Here is a 14163-nt window from a genome sequence, read left to right on the forward strand (position 1 = left end):
TCAGAACATAAAAATATGATGGATTTTATCGTGAAGGACCTAGAATAATTAAATGCAGCCAACTTGTTTCTGAAAGGTTTTCCTTCAGCTCTGCTTCAAGGATGTGACATATTTGCTGTTTTCCTCAGTTTTGATTTCTTTTGCTTTGTCAGGGAAAGTGATACTGTTATACATCACACAAAATAGTGATGCAGTAGGGAGAGATGAGTGACAAAATGCAGCAGAGAAAAAGAGTTCAAACAAAAGTTTTCATATCTTAATCACTACAGGATTTTTCCAATAACATAAAAAATGTTAAGACTTGGCAGATACTTTTAACCAGGATTTGCTTTCCTTATAGAATAGAAAAAAAGAAAAAAATCTTACCACAGATAGGCATGAGCAGTCAACAAAAAACTTCATCATCATTAGGAATGCAAATTCAGGGTAAATTTATCAAATTACTTTACTGAAGAAAAACTGTGAAAGGTAAAGTCTGGAAGGGAAAGATCTAAAATCCATACTGCTGTCCATTGTTCATTTTTACATGCATTTTGTTTTACCTTATTCACCTGCGTAATTCTGTGGTATCTGACATCACTGTATCAAACATCCTAAACACTTAAAATACTTGCAGAAATAGTTTACCTGTTTTATGCTCCTACACATGTGAAAAACTGGAACAATTAGGTGAAGGGCTTATTTTTAAATTTTCTATTCTAAACACAATAATCTGCATGATTCTTCTCATGGAAGAGTGGCAAGCAGAGTGCTATCAGGTAGCCTTGGCAGCACCAGACCAGCATGGCTAGCAAGGGACTGGCAGCATGAGGCACAGCTAACACAATCACCATCTCATTCTGGCTCACTCTGAATCAGTGCTTCCCAGTAATCCCAAATAATTTCAAACTGAGAGTGCAAATGACTGGAGAAGAAGGAGCTATTTACACACACATACACACAATTGACAGGGAAAAAGACTACAATTCTTTAGGAATTAATTATGGCTATTTTGTTTTTCTTATCTCCATCAAATAGCAATATTATTTATTGCATCATTTGATTCATGATTGTGCTTGTCAAGTCCAGGCAGATGCCCAAGCTAATAAAAATTCCAAATAACAAGTAGAATATATGCAATATTAGTTTTTAAAAGCTAGACACTCTTCCTTCAGAATAGCGGCTCTACTCAAGATCTCATTTTGATAGGCTATAATAGCTGAATAAACAAAACAAACTAGATTAAAATTTGATCATGCAAGCACCACTAGATCATTATTACATTCTTAGTGAAGGAAGGATTGTTTTAAAGAAAAATATGAAGTCTTATCAGATACAAAGCCCCATATTAAGTAAACACTATCTGTAAATAAAAAGTAAATACTTTTATAAAACAGCAAAGAGATTCATTTAATCATTGGCATATAGCTGCCTCTGTAAATCCTGGGTAAGTTAAGATCATAAAATCAATTAAATAGTATTACTGCTAATATCCTAATTCCTATAGTTATTTCTGATATTCCAATTTCTAACTGTCAGACACATTGAAATTCAAGGATATATACATGGCACCCACATTTAGTTATTATTGTTGAATACTGGCACTTGAAACCAGGTCCTTTTTGTCACCAGAATATGGAAAACCACAGATAAAGAGACCACAGATAAAAAGATACTGCTAAGAAGATGGAGCCTCCGGATAACTGAATGAAGGAACAAAAGCAGTGTAAGGATTATGTTGATAATAGATCTCAGCCAGATGTTCACTGACTTTTTCTGCCTTTTAAAAGCAGTGAAGCTTGCCTAAGAGACATTTTCAATAGTACTACTGCACCTTGGGGATTCTGAATAAAACTGCTACTTGCAAATGTTGTGTACTTGAATTTTTTCCCCTAAGAATGACAAATTTAGTAGTTACTCCTTTTTATTTCTAGCCTGTACTTCATATTTTGTTAGGTTTCTTACAACTACATTCCATCTACTACAGCAGTCTGTGGATGCTGTGGATGCTGAAACTGTGGATGCCCCAGGTTGATGGCACCATGAACAACCTGGTCTAGTGGTTGGTATCCCTGCCCATGATTGGGAGATTGAAACTAGATGGTCTTTAAGTTCCTTCCAAAGGACAACCAATTGTCCCTTGCCAGGAGGAGGATGAAACTTCAGCCCCAGTTTTCTCTTTGCTGGGATTCAGAGATGCTATCATGAAAAAACATACTACCCTGATGGGAAGCATTGAGCTCAAAACTGTAAAGAAAATGTGGTTTGATTTTAATGTCATCATAGTTCATAGGAAAAAAGAAATAGTCAAGTGCAATGTTCACAGGACCCTGTGTAGGGAACAGAACAGAAATTGTGATATTTAGAGGACAGACTGTCTTCAGCATTGTGCCAACATTTACCTGTTGATACTTGCTGCAACACACCACGTCTTGTTTTTACTGACCATCTATACACAGAAAATGGTTTTCCTTGTTTGTAAGACAGTGCTTCCTGAGAGCATGGAGGCCTCTCCAGAAGCTTTGTTTGCCATTCATTTCCTTCATTGTATGGGCATGTTCATCCTGTTTTGTTGCACTGATGTCTGGATGTGTCCTGCTTCCACCTATTCAAAGCATTAACTTTCATCTCTCAAAACAGCATTCAGATTCCCTCCCAAACCAGAGATGCTGTCCCCAGCTATCTGCAAAACAAATCTACCAGTGAATCTATTATACCTGCAACTCAGCCCTGGTGAGGGCACATCTGAGCCATTGAGATCCCCAGTGCAAGACAGGGATTTGCTGGAATGAATTCAGTGAAAAAAAAAAAAAAGTTTAAGGGACTGGAGCATCTTTCATATGAGGATATGTTAGGAGAGACAGAACTGCTTAGACTAGAGAAGAGAAGGTATTTAAATACCCAATGGCCAGGAATAAAGATGAGAGGCTGTCACTAAGTAGTGACTAAGAAGAAGCAATAGCACAAGATGAAACACCTGAAATTACACTGGAACACAAACCAACAATTTTTTACTGAAAGGTTGATCCAACACTGGCATAAGTGGCCAAGAGAAGTTATGAGTTTTCCATCTGAGTACAACTTTACACTATGCCTGGATACAGACCTGGGTAACTTTCTGTAGCTGCCCCTACCCTGAGCTGGGATTGAACTGGATGATGTCCAGAGGTCCCTCCCTATCCAACCTATTCTGTGACTCTGTAAATCAGTCAAGATCCCTGAGTTACAGACTCACAGGAGAACTGACACTGAACTAAATTAAGAGTTTTACAAAAATATGGGAAAAGTTTATCTGAAATGCTAAGTTTTCTTTTTTTTTAAATACAGTAAATTGTAAATGACATCAACAGAAATGCAATTCTTGTGTGTAAAATTATATGCATGACAGATAAAACCAGCTAAAGCAGATGTAAGATGTAAGATGCATCAGTATTTTTGACAGATATCCTAAATATTTTTTTTTTTAAAATTGGCTATTATCAAACAGAAGTAATTTGTAAGAAGTATTCTTTTGTAAGGTTAGGTGTATAATCAATTCAGAATTAACATGCAGCTTCTATCCCCAAGAATATTTTATAGGAAATTATTTTAAAATAAGATTCAAATCTTTATAATTAAGAAGGGCAAATAGATTAATAAGTATAAAGATATACATTTCTAATCTCCAACTTGTGCAAATTACTCTGTGATTTTTGTCATTTACTTCAGAAACAGAAGAACAATACAGTTTTTTCACATGCATGACAATCCTTCTCATTTATGTGCTTGACACATTGCAACTGGATATTTATTCTTACACAGCAAACTTTAATGGTATTGAGACTGTAAGTGCGTATCTTTCATTTAAATATATTCACACTTCTAAAGCCACAATGTTTATAAATATTTTTCTTTACAAATAACCTTTATAGGACTTTCAAAAGTAAGCCTATTTGAAATATTCATTAGGTACAGAATTACAGGTGGTTAAGGGGATGACTTTGCTTCATAAAAATATTCATATTTCCTTTTTGGCTTTGCTATATTATTGTCCACATGCCAAATAGCAAATTTGAACTCTGTAGTTAACAGACACATCAAATATATTTTTACACCTAGGAGAGAACTGTACAAATAGAAAGAGTTTGATATTGTCTCTCTTCACCCAGCTAGCATAAGGAAGAACCATTTGCTGACACCAAAACTGTGTAATCATGGCTATTGCACAGTGCATGTACAGCACACTGGGACTCCCTGTGCTCAGTTGAGGGATTAGACAGGACATGTCCAGATTATGCGTTGGAGAAGCCAACAGAGAGTCCTAAGGTAGCTCAAAACAAGACAAAGGCAAGTGACTTGCTAACACAGCCTCACTGCTTTAAATAAGCAGTTCCTTTGTAGTAAATATGGGAGCTCTCCAGGCTCCTTGTTTCTCTGCTTTTTTCACTCAGAATGGGTTCCAGCACCTCTCATACTACCTACCTGATGCTGAGAGGCATATCCTGAAAAATGATTCATATGTTAAGAGACAGGAAAGAGGAATTTTCCCAGGGACTTGCAGGTAGCAGAGCAAGGAAGGGCTGTGGGCAGGGGAATTGAACAGCAGTGGGGAGGGATCAACTATATCCCAAGCTGTGCAAGCAGGTGATACAGAAGAAACACATGGGTGTTATGAATCCTTTCAGACTTAGGAGTGAAATTGTGACTGTAATGACCTGGGTTGCTTTGGCATTTTCTTTTTGCACTATGTCCCTAGCTTCAACCACTGCCTTCTAAGCACCATCCTATTCCCCATCTTTGTAATTTGTCTTTTGTGTGCCTTCCCTGTGTTTCTTTTACAGGCTCTCCATGTACTAAAATAGTACATTTGAGGAGCATGTCCTCCTCAAATGTACTATTTTAAAAAGAAAATAAAGAGGAAAAGAAGCACAGTTCCTATGTTGCTACTTCCTAAAATTTACCAAAACCCCATGTCAATAAGTTCACGTCAATTTTCATATTTGATGTCTATAATTCCTTTGGTTTCAGTAACTCTCCATTTTACATACCCAAGACCACACCTATGCACTGAAGCAGCTGACTAATTTGCACTGCTATAAGGAAACATGATTTGAAACTTTTCAAATGTAACTAATCTTGTGTAAAGATATAAATATTGGAAAGCTTCCTCCTGTGAGGACTCTCAATATTGGAGGCTACATTCTGTCAGCAGCATCACTTTCCTGTAGTCAGTGTCAGAAACCTTCATAACAGTCACACCTAATAGGCAGTATTTCTTCACACTGAAGGAGGACACAATTCTGCTTCTTAAAAGCAAGGGATGGTAGAAAGAAAAATAATCCCAAATAAAGTAATATTTTCTATATTCTTTGTAACAGAACTTCAGCACATATGCCAGTGCCAAGATCCACATGGGATGTGCCATAAACACTAGGTCCAGAAATACATACTGGAACAGGAAATGTGTTGCCCTGGCATAGCAGCTGTTTGTGTATGCTTTTCCAATCACATGAATATAAGGGACTAGAGCAGCAACTGCCTCCACTAAAAATCTGTCCTCAGTCTCTTTTCAGTGTCAGTAGAACAGGTTGACTTGATACAAATCAAACAGTATCTTTGAAGTAGGCTGAGCTCTGCCTGTTTTGTTTCACAGAGGCTTTTAAGACAACACTGACCAGTAACAGTTTTTGTCTCATTCTGGCTGCATAAAGCAAAGTAGCAAAGGTGGCAATATTTATGTCACTCCAGATGTCAGTGTTTGGGGCTTACTTTACTCATCTGCTCCAAATCCTTATTGATCTTATGTCATTGTCTCAGAAAGTCAATAGGCCGTTGCTAGTCAGAACAAATAGCAATTGCACCTATAAACAATTAATCTTGTGAGTGTTATAAAATGCCTTGGGAATCATGGCTCAGTTGAACATTAAAAAGGAAGAGAGGTCATCTGAATTCCAATGGCCTAATTAATTAGTATCAATAGCTTGTATTAATTCTTATTAATAAAATTACTGTACTGCTCTTAGGTGGCAAATAATTTTGTCAATATTCAGATAGAACACATTAACCAAGGGCATATTCTGGCACATTTTTACTTGATATATTTTCTTCCTTAAGTCTGTACTTGTGATATTGCTGATTGTTCAACGAAATATCTTCAACTCACTACCTGTTACACTCACTACATTCTATGTACTCACTGAATAATTATAAAGAGTAACTAGGAGGTGCCACTTTATAGGCTATATATACTTAATGCCTGTGGTGCTGCTGCAGTGGAACTATCTTTGCATATCTTTTAGACAGAGGAAAAAGTTATGAGTTGTCAGTCAGTGACAGAACTAGAGACCACGTCTAATTCTGTTTTGTAGGTGTGGTGATTAACAGCAGTGGTTAACAGCCAAACTCCCACCCAACTGCTTATTCAGGCCCCTGCTCAGCTGGACAGGGGAGAAAATAAGACGAGAAGGCTCATGGGTTGAGATGAGGGCAGGAAAATTGTCCCCCAGTTACTGTCACAGGCAAAACAGATTTGACTTGTGGAAAATTAATGTAATATTTTAACAGTTGAATAGAATGGTAAGAAACAAGGACAAAACTAAAAACACCTTTAAAAAGTAAACCCCCCCCTCCCAACCTGCCTTTTTTGCAGGTTCCATATCACTCCTTAACTCCCAGCTCCTTTCCTTCCTCCTCCTCCTGAGTGATGCAGAGAATGGGAGTGGGAGGTTGGAGTCAGTCCATAAAAGCTCCACTGCGTCACTCCTTCCTCCTCAAACTTTTCCCATGCCCCACTATGGTCTCCTCCAGGGGCTGCAGGAGAACCTCTGCTCCTGCCCTAGGACACCTCCTTTTTTCTCTCCTCCCTCTCTCATTTTGGTGTCTTCAGGCTGACATTTCTTTAATGTTTTCCCCTCAATCGTCATTGCATGTGCAGCATTTAGCCTATTTTAAAATACCTTTTCCCTGAGATGTCACTCCCATGGCAGCATGGCCCAGAACTGGCTGTGTCCAGCCTGGGGCTGCCCTGGACACTCCTTGCAGTGGCTGCGCTGCAGCCCTTGCTGCCAGCACCCCACCATGGACACCAGTGCACAATGACACCGCTGTACGTGACAGGCATCTCTGCTCAAGAGTAAAGGACAGAATCAGCCTACCAGCTCCCATTCCTTGTAGGATCCATGGTGTCTATTAGTACAGGGATAAGAACAACAGAAGAGAGATTGAAAATGCAAAGCCTGCCTCACAAAGATTCAGAGCCCACTCCTCAAAATACCCTTCTAGGAGGGTCATCCTAGCTCTACCTCATTTTCTTGAGCATCAAAGCTTTAAGGAAAGTTGAATTTATCTTCTTGTTTCAACACTTCCAGCTATACTGAGGTAGAAACACAGCTTTGGTTCACACAATTTGAAGAGCAGCAGATGGTCCAGGTTGATTCCAAAGATCCACATGTAGCAAGAGTTGACTTGGAACCATATATGGACCAGATGAGTTCTATCCTGTGAAGAGCAGCACCCCCTCTAGCGCTTTTCAGCCAGTGAGGATGGCTCTGGCTCCACAGAGAGCTACAATGCAGACCCATACTTCTCTGCACGTGTAGCTCTCTGCTAGTGTCATGCTTTGCCAGGCTGCTGCTAGCTTGTTTGCAACCACACTTACTGTGGGAGAAAATCAAGACAGAAAGTTTTTCCTAGTTGTTGCAAACTTCTGGTGGAAATGAACCCTAGCAGAACAAAGGCAAGAGCTCCATCTGATGGTCACCACTCATGGAGACAAAGGCCACCTTACCCTGTTCTCCTGCTGAGCTTGAAACACACTTATACCTGGGACTGCAAGAAATAGCTTTTCAGTCTCTGTGGCTCAGGTCCTTCTTCAGGTTCTTCCTCCTTCAACTAATTCTCCACATATTGAATTCCTTAGTTCTGCCCCTCCCCTCACACCTGATTCTTACCAACTGCTCTACTACTGAACTTTTGTAATTAATTTTACAGTATGAAAAACTGCAGAAACCAACTCAGAATCAGGAGATTTGCAGCAACTGACTATGCTTATTACCTACAGAAATATAAATGTCCAAGGAAGATAAAATTCTCATCATAATAATGGATAAAATGTGAGAGAATATAATTTTAAAATTCCAGCACTTATTAACTAAACAATTCAAGTGGGGGAATTGAAATTTACGTGAAATAATTAGAAATACTTAATATTCTTGAAACTCTCAAAATACATTTTTAGTGTGAAAAGTTCATGCATCCCTATGCAATATTATTATGAAAAATTGATTTCAATATTAAAATCCTATAAGTGCAATGCATATGTCATTTCTGTTGCTGTAATATAGATTTTTACAATGATCAATTCCCAATTATTAGCCTGAAAAGCATCTCAACAGACAGAAATAGAGATGAATACATCATTGCTATAGAGCCAACATCAGGTACTTTAGTAATTTTTTTTCCTTTTCTTTCAAACAAGGAAATTAAACCTCTGCTCATAAGATTTAGTGGTTCTTCAAAAAACAAAGTCATTAGAATGAGTGACACATGATCAAAAAAAGTGTATTCCAAGTGTCAGAGCAGTTAATAAGCTGTTGGACTTTGAGATATTAAAACAATAAATTCAAGATACAAATTCATGAACAAGAAAAGCTGTGAAGTGGTAGGCAAGTTCTCCATAGCATTCCATTTATTTATTTTATGGCAGTGAGTCCATGTATATTACAGTTCAAATCAAAATCCATAATGGAGACAGAGGGACAAAAGGTGGGGGAGTGGGACACTATTTAGGGGACATGTTGTAGAAGGCACCAGATAAAGTGAGGAAGAATAAAAAATGTAATTCAGGTGTCAGACTTCACCTTTGTCATTTTACTTCTGTCTTATTTCATCTTATTGACTTGTATTTAACTGCTGGGGTAAGGACTAATCTTTGAACTTTGAATATGTAAAATTCAACTTTTTTTTTTTTTTTTTTTTTTTTTTTACTTATTGCATGTGAAAATCATATAAAAAGAACAAGATCAGCCAGCTGTGTTGCTTACATTATAAAACCCACCCATGTGCCATCATGTTTTCCAAGTCATTATTATTATACAGAGTAACATATTATCTCAGTACTGAAAAATATTAAACCAAAAAAATCCAGAGGAAAATGTCAGGTAAAAGTTTAAGAGACATGGGTTACTGGTGGATAAAAAGATAGACAGCAGTCAGCAATCTTCATTTGCAGCCCAGAAAGCAAACCATGCCCTGGGCCTCATCAAATCGAGTGTGGCCAGCAGGTCAAAGGAGGTGATTCTGCCCCTCTGCTATATCCTCATGAAGCCCCACCTAGAGTCTTTAACCATGTTGAAGTGTGGGGCAGAGGAAGGACAGGGACCTGTTGCAGCAGAACCAGAGGAGGGGCATGAAGAGCCTCTCCTATGAAGACAGGCTGAGTGAGTTCAGTTGAGGTTGCTCAACCTGGAGAGCACTCTGCAAAGACCTCATTGCAGTACTCTTTTCAGTACTTACAGGGGCTTATAAAAACAGTGGTGAGCACTTTTTACACAGGCAGACAGTGATAGGACAAGGGGGAATGGTTTTAAATGAAAAGATTTAGATTAAATGTTAGGAGGACATTTTTTACTGCGATGGTGGTGAGGCACAGGAATAGGCTGCCCAGAGAAGCTGTGGATGCCCCAGGTTGATGGCACCATGAACAACCTGGTCTAATGGTTGGTATCCCTGCCCATAGTTGGGGAATTGAAACTAGATGGTCTTAAAGATTCCTTCCAACCCAAACCATTTTATGATGCTATGATAGGGGCAGTTTGTTGCCTGAAAAATTTGAAACTATTGAAACAATTTTCATCAATCAAACCAGCAAGATTCTGAAATACAAACTGTCCAAGAGTTTTCACAAATTTGTAGACTTCACAGTAAAAGAAATAAGACTTTGGAGGAATTATGGAATGTTAGTGAGCTGAATTTGCAAGTGTTACCTAAAAAAATCCCTTCTAGAGAGGTTAAATAGAGAAAACATAAGGTTCTTTTTTGAAAATTTTTCAAGTAAATCATGAATCTATGTATCATTACAGATTAGAAGAAATCTCTGAGGGAGAATAACTAAGGTGATAGAAAAGAAGATGCAGTAAAATGTTAAATATGTTTGCTTAAAGAAAAGGGTAGTCAATTCTAAACTCTTTCTTTTATGCAACTACATCTTTAAAGCCAGAGATCCTTCCAGCAACACAGCAGGATAAAGAAGGCTCCAAGATCTGTGTTGACCATTGCTTTAGAACTTGGACTAGGAGTAAGATCAATTAATTGGTGACAACCATACCTCAGGAATGAAGATCACAAAACTCAATTGTATAACGCTGCCTCGGAAAAGGACTTCAAATTTTCTTCTTTGTCTTTGGGATTACAAGTGCAGGCTATCTGCATTCTTTACTTTCTAATAAATAAAGCTTCAAAAAGACCACAATGAAAAATAAATGGGTCAATTGCTGTGTGAGGTCAAAAAACCAGCTTTACCCTTTGACTTGCATAGTATTGCACTGGGTGCAAATTAGGATTAGTATTTGAATAATTCTGTACCAGACAGTCAATTTGTATGATGAAAATAGAACTTGCCTACTCAATAAGCTATTTACAATTGCAAATGAAGGATGAGATTGATAAATCATCCAATTTCTGCCAACTTCTACACAAATAACTTACCTATAGGCCAGAATTAATTTGTTGCAATGACATTGCAAGGTCAGGTGTTCTAAGGAAGCATTGTGCTAACCCTTCCAAAAGGGATTATGGCAGTCATTCTATTTGTCCTCTTTGGGTTTAGAACTGATGTCTTTAGCAACTTTTTTTGACATGAAGAGTTGATGGCAGGTCAGATGAGGAGGTTCTGAACCAGCAATTTTATAGTGACCTGCATACTGAATGGAGAAGAGTAGTAGTTGCATTCCCAGTATTACTGATGGTTCAAAGACTGTGAAAATGGAATTTAGAGAGCAAATTTGCATCCCTGCATAATCTCACATGCCAGGCTGTTGTAGGGAATAGGTGAATATAAAATTCCTATCTTCATTCTTCATATGTAATTTTAACATACTCTTTTCACCTGGGAAGTCTGGCTCAATGAATCACTTGTCTTATCTAGACTCTTCTGCCTTAGAGGTTTGATAAAGGAGTATGGAAAACTACAAAATCTCTCTGTGGGAAGAGAAAAAGCAAAATAAAAAGTTAAAGAAGAAATAAGCTCTTCCTTAGCTACTGCCAAGTATCAAATTAGTTTCTGTTCATTTGAAGACTCACTTTATATTAACTTTTCTTCTGACATTATAGAAAACAGAACTTGCCTGAGGCTTCATCCTTTAAAGACTGTTTCTGAGATGTTCTGCCTGTAATTGTTGGTTGTCATGAGGTTGCCTTGCTCTTGGATCACAGTTTGTGAAGAGAAAAATCTCAACAAACATATTATTTTTAAAACCACGATGATATAGGATAGCAAAATGTCATTCATGTCCCGTTTCTGCGTAGTGATCTTTTCTCTGCATTCATGAGATATATTCATAATGGTATGCTTAAAGGGAAAAACATGTGCTTGAAAGAAAAAGACCCTGTTCAACAGTTTAAAATGCAAAACAAATCCTATTTACCAGAAAAAGAAATTAATATCAATGCCTATGATTCTCCTCGCCTCCAGATTGTAATGGAAAATATGAGGCAATTAAAACAAAACCCGAAAGTTTTTTTTTTTAATTTGCTTGGAGCACTGAGATTGAAGGACACTAGAGTAGTAAGACAATTAATCCTGATTTTGTTCTTTATTGGACACACCAGCAAGTTAGTGAGGATCTGTACATACAGGTCTTAGCTGAATTTATGACTAGGTAATGAAACTGTTGACCCTGAATGCAAGTGTTTCTAAAAAGTGCAGAGGAGCAACTGTTAGTAACCATGAATAGTAATCTTAGAAAACTGTATTTCACACTATTAAAAACTAAAACAAAGTATGAGATTTACTCTGTAACTGCTATAAATGCAAAAGATAGAATGAAGCAATATTAAAGTAAATCCTCAGGTTCTCTCTCTATTCAATAGAGAAAAATGTGGCTTTCAAAAAACTTTTACAGGGAAATTTAGGCACCTAATTCTGGTGTCTAACTGCAGACACCCTTATCCTTCTTTATCTTTTTTTTTTTCTTTCCTGCTGTATGGGTTAAAAAGAAAGCCCTTTGTTATTACATCCCTGGGGACTCTATTGGGAGTATAAAGGCCAAGGAAGGGGTTGAGTTCCTATCCCTGGAGGTCTTTAAAAGGTATATAGCTGCTTAGGGACATGATTTAGCAGTGGACTTGGCAGTGCTGGGTGGGACTCGATCTTCAGGATCTTTTCCTGTATAAATAATTCTATGATTACAGTGGTATTGATAGTAGGAGCTAGTAACTCATACACATAGTTTGAGAGATGTAAGAAAAGGAAGGCTGGCTTGCTTTCTTTCCTTTTTTTGCAGGGGGATATCCTAAGACAAACTGACTCATATGCTTATTTACCATCCTAGGAACATTTTCTCCAGAAACACATTCTCTGGTGAACACTTATGAAACTACGTGAAAGTATATTAATGTAAACACAAACAGTTGCAGCTGCAAATACAAAACTTTTGTATTCTTGAACAAATCTTTTATCTTCTTTGCACTGGAACAACCAACCAACTAACCAAATGTGCAGGTACCAGATAGGCCATGTCACTCTTTGGGCTTCAAACCACAGCATCTCACAGCTGTGCTACTGACTCCTTTAGGCAATTGGGGAACAATATTTTTGTGGGTAGTTTCAGAGTTTTCTCACTTAGAAGATGGGTATACTATGATATACTAGGTATCTGACATAACTGATGAAATATTTAGCTATGGCTTTAACTATCTCACAGAATTAAGACCAATAGGTGAAAGTCCTTCCTTTATGAGAGATGTTAGGCCAGTGAATATTATTAAATATATGATTTTTTTTAAATAAAAGCAGACCTTTATGACTGAAAAAAAACAAACCAACCTCTAAGTCTTGTATTTAAAAAATCTTAAATAAGTTATCTGGGAAAGCATGTTTGAGAATGCAAGGACTTGTGCAATATCATGTCACTTTTCAAATTACAAGTTATGAATTTATGCTGCACTGTTAAACATTTTTTGTAGCTTTTCAGCCTGACAGTACAAAGTGCTAGTTATACATGACATAATGAAGTCATACAAGACAGAAATGAATTATTCATTAAACAGGTCATACTTATTCTGAAAAATTTTGCATTTATTATTTTTCACATGTTATTCTATATAGCTGGAAAGAAAACCTGGGAACAAAATGAGTGGGAGGTCTTCACAGACAAAGAATCCCAGACACACAAACTTTTCTAACTGTTACAATTTCTCAAACTGCATCTCAGTCTCACCCTGTTAAATCCAGGTCTAATAATCTGCAGCTATTTGGGGTGGCTATAGCAACAAAGTAGTCTCTTAGTGTGTTTGAGATGGATATAATAGCAAAATACCCTCAGAACCTTCTGCAAGAACTTGAAAAAAGGAGCACAATAGATTTTTTTCTCAGAGCTACTGTATTGTAGGATAAAGAGCACCTACTGAATCTAACCTTCACTCTTGAACTTTACCATCACATTTTTTTCACCCTTAAAATGATATATTAATTAGGTTCTTCTCTATCTTTAAATTATTAGAAAAATAAAAGAATATTACATAAATTACTCCTTAATTTCCTTGCTTGGTGAAATGTTATCTTTGAGGTGAGTAAACAATAAATTTACCTTTTTTCATGTAATTTCACAATTTATTATTTTTCATTATTGAAAGTAAGGGTTTTTTTTAAATACAGGTGACTCTTCAATGATTTCTGTGCACACACTCTTGCTCTCTTCCTGAAGAATGCTCCATTTATGAAATAAACAAAAAAAAGAACTGTTTTATGAATTCAGTTATGACAATGGAGGAAAGAATGAGTAAAGCAGAATGTTAAAAGCAGAAAAAAATTCCTTGCAATTGGCAAGGAACTACAAATATACCTAGTGCACTTGAAAGTATCAGGATTGTTCTCTGTGATGAACAAAAATGCATAAAGCAATTCAGTCCTTCAGAGGTCTGGATTTTGTCTTCTTTGATATGAACACTGAGACAAGTGTTTGGAGTGCTGTTCCTGATAAGAAATAA

This window comes from Lonchura striata, chromosome 1 (assembly GCF_050655825.1).
Source record: "Lonchura striata isolate lonStrDom1 chromosome 1, ASM5065582v1, whole genome shotgun sequence".
In the NCBI taxonomy this organism is placed as follows: domain Eukaryota; kingdom Metazoa; phylum Chordata; class Aves; order Passeriformes; family Estrildidae; genus Lonchura; species Lonchura striata.